At 41.5% G+C, this 3,856-nt stretch overlaps 1 pseudogene across 1 annotated transcript; it reads right to left on the reverse strand.

The window, feature by feature from the left end:
• Window positions 1–782: 782 nt before the first annotated feature.
• On the reverse strand, window positions 783–3,257 carry LOC308505015 (enolase-phosphatase E1-like; annotated as a pseudogene). The gene is made up of 2 exons: window positions 3,209–3,257; window positions 783–1,434 (listed from the first exon to the last, which is right to left on the reverse strand). The product of its transcript is annotated as an enolase-phosphatase E1-like (transcript).
• Window positions 3,258–3,856: the final 599 nt, after the last annotated feature.

The following is a 3,856-nucleotide window of genomic DNA, read 5'->3' on the forward strand; positions in this document are numbered from 1 at the left end:
AGTTAGAAAGGCAGCTATAAAATCTGTAATAATAACAACTGGCAGGATTAGAATTGTTTTAAGAATGTTAAGATGTTAAGAACCCCATTTCTATTTCACCTGTTATAACAGTGCACCTGTTTATTTTTGATAAGGCAACTGCTTGCTGAGGGTGCCACAATGATTAACAAGTTCCATAATTGATAGATACTTGATTGATCAAGACTCAAATAAGCTTCCTTTCACAATTTTACACTCTTTTAGAACAGAAATATCTTTGTCTTTTGTATGTAGGGAGGCTAATATTTTGAAATTCAGCTGTTGTATTCTTCTAACTCAGAATTAAAAGGGGAGATGAATTATTATTAGGGGTAAATCTTTGAAATACTTCCAGTTTTTTTAAATAACAAGGCTTCTGAGTAACTTCTCAAACCTACCTTTCCATTTGGTACACATACACAACTTGATAAAAGTAACACATTTGATCTTCATTGTAGTAATTTCTTGTATGAACTACATTTTGCCCTCTAAGGGTTAGAGTTGCTGTTTCTAACAATTTCTACACATAAAGCATTTTTAACAAGTTTCCTTTTTACTGAACTGAGATTTTTTCCCCACTTATGTGCCTGTGAAAGGTAATTTGAACCCACATGCACACATACACTTGCATACATACATGTTTGTTTATATGTATTTTTTAAGTAAGTTACTTTTACCGTTAGAATAAAACTAGACTACAGGAACAACTCTCTGAAGACAGTTTGGTCTTCCTTAGAAATCCTCCTCTGGGTAGAGGAAGGAATCTAGGGTTCACTAAAGGATGCGATGAGGCTGTAGTAAGTCTTTTTATCCTTTAGTCCCGCATTTCCGGGCTCCCCACCACCGCTCCCCACACATCCACTTCCTCAGCAGCCCTAGCCTCAGATTAAATGTCTGTGAGAAACAAGGTGTTATTGGTTGAGCACCCGATGCTCTTTGCAATCTTTCCATAACTCTCACTCTCCACTTTGTGTTCAGTCTTGGAATCAAAGTGACCATCAACCAGCTCAAGAATATCTCCCTCTGTAGAACACTCAAATAAAGTTTCTGTGCTTCTGTTCTCCCTGAATAATAAATATACCCCTTGATTTCAGCCGCTCTCCAATTCCTGACTGCTGGAATTCCATCTTCAAAGAACTCTGCTTTCATGTGCCTGGCTGGGAATGCGACCCTCCGCATGTGGCCCTGCAGCTGTTTCAGCGCCAGGGTCTATTGGTCCAGACTCATCTGCCAGCACACATTATATCTACCATGGCCTGGATCTTCCGTTGTGGGTCATCCACCCCATTCCCAGATGCAGCGGGGAACGGAGCAAGCCAGTCCAGGTGGGAGTCCTTTTCTGCCTGTTTCCTCAGGAGAGGGACATCCTGCTTCACTCTTCTTCGCAGTGTGTCTGCAGATACTCTGCAACATTTTCTTTAGTATAAGGGTATAAATTGTCTGGAGGGTCGCCATGGAGGTCTGTCCCCAGCTTTCCCAGGTGCCACCACCATTGTTTTCCTCTGCTCCCCCTCCTTTAGGCTCAGTGGATTTTAAAGAGAGATATAAATGTACTTGCCAAGGGATTTACCTGAGAAGAGAACGGGAGGGCTATAGTACAAAAGACCACTTCATTCCCAACACAGAGGAAGAAGGTATCTATTCTCTCTCTAGGGCATGGATTGTCGTCACAGGTATGCCACCCTTAGTCTCTGAGTTCAGAGCAGAGGTTCAGGTAGCCAGACAGGTATCCATGAACAGAGACAAAATTCTTTAGCCCTGGCCTTTGAGCCTCCACTCCCTGTAAGGAGAAGGAAGGACAAATGCTAGTATTTATGAGTATATTGATTAATCTTTGCTATCAAATTTTGGGGGAGGGTGGAGGAAAGTGTGGATCTCAGCTTGAGCATCTCATCAGATGTCTCTGTCCTCAGATTCATAGCTGTTCAGGGGACACGTGGGGCTGACTCACCAGAGGCCTCTGCCTTCAGGACCCAGGAGCCTGCTGGGCAAGACTCCCCGATACCGAAAGAAAGGGTGGAAGCTACACGCTTGGGGCAAAAGAAGTTGAATGGCACTGAGGGGGCCTGGGACACATCTGTCACTTAGATCAACCCCTGTACCAGCCCCATTGGGCTCTTGGTCAAAGATGTTAAACAGTGAGTACCAGCTAAAAGAGCTACTTCTCTAAAATCCCTGGGGTGACTTGGAGAACGTAGAAAAGCCTTCACTGACTTGGTAACCTGATGCCATGGGTTTGGGTAGCCACAGGAAGTGGTGCAGGCGAATTTTGTAGTGGCTTTCCAGGCTTCCTGGGTCTTAGCTGGTAGCTAACAGGGAAAGGGAACAACACATTTTAGGATTCCCCCCAGGAATAGTTGAAGGGATAAAGAGCTTTGAAGTTGAGCTGAAGCTCTTAAAATTGCAAGTTGCTACAAAAACAGAAAATACTTGTGGCAAAATGATAATTTAAAATGTTAACAGCAGTCTTCATTTTCCTATTATTTTCTGTTACCCCATAACCTGGACCCTTCCATGTTTCAAGCCCAGACTTTGAGGTTCATTGCCATGGAGAATTGATGTTATTGCAAAAATAGGAAAAAAAAGGCTTTGAGTTTCAAAAGCCTAGCCTTGAGGATACTTAAGGCATAAACAATAGATTTTGATTAATGCCTGGTAATTTAGGGGAAGGTGTCTTACCTTCAGACTAGCTTAAATTCCTGGCCTTTGGATGGGTGGGTGGGATAGGAGGGAAGCCAAGAGTGGGTTTGTTGTGAATTGGTGGGAGATGGGGTGTGTTCTTCTCTTCTTCTCCCCCTACTCTGATGGGAAACTGAGGCATGCAGTTTAAAACAAGTAAAATGCTAATAAAATGTGGGTACCATTTGAATACTGATTAGATGTATTCAAATGTAGAAAGAAATACGATTATTTGTACTCATGAGAAAACACTTCCTGTTAGTATAATGTTATATGATCTCTTGATTGCAACAGAGATAAAAATATATGAAGTAAAACTTAATAGCATAATCTTGTCATACTGGAAAGCAACCTAATTAATTTAAAATGCTTTCTTTAAGAAATATAGTATATTCTCCATCAATCAAGATGGACTAGGCCACACTATGGGGGCAAAAAGACCTCAGTGGCTTAACACACAAAGGTTGATTTCTCTCTCATGTGACATATCTGACACAGCTCTGGCTCATACCAACTCCAAGCCCCAAACTGACAGAGCCACCATAGTCTGAAAGTTTCATGGTTGACCTGGCAAAGGGAAAGAAAGCCCCAGAGGTCTCATATCAGAAGTTGAACTCTCTGGCCTAAGAGTGAATGCTTCTACTTACAACTCCTTAGTCAGAGCAAGTCACATGGCCTCTTCCATCACAAGGAAGATAAGAAGTGACAGAAATGGAGTGCTGGAAAAAGTTGGTGAACAGCCCCGTGACCACCAGTTACCTAGGTATAGAGATCATGGCTACTATTTACTGGATACATGAATCCTGTCAATCCACAGGCATGTGTTCCAAAGTCAGGCAATCAAATAATGCTGATTGTGGTTGGAAAACAGATAGGATATGAAAGAAAGCATGAGAAATGTTTTTGGACATGTAGCCTATAGTACATTATTTTAAAACAGAATCAGAGCTGGTTGCGTGATTATGGAAGTGTCAGAACATTTTATTCAGTGTCATATATTTTTATAGTGATACACACACACACACATCTATATATTTTATTTACTGCAGTTTATAGGGGAATTGAAGCAATTATCCGAATAATTTAAAAGCAAAGGCATCCTGTGTCCCTTTCTGCCCATCAGAGGCGAACAGTTTTATTGATTGTTTTGTATTTTTTA

This window comes from Rhinolophus hipposideros (assembly GCF_964194185.1).
Source record: "Rhinolophus hipposideros genome assembly, chromosome: 11".
NCBI classification, from domain to species: Eukaryota; Metazoa; Chordata; class Mammalia; order Chiroptera; family Rhinolophidae; genus Rhinolophus; species Rhinolophus hipposideros.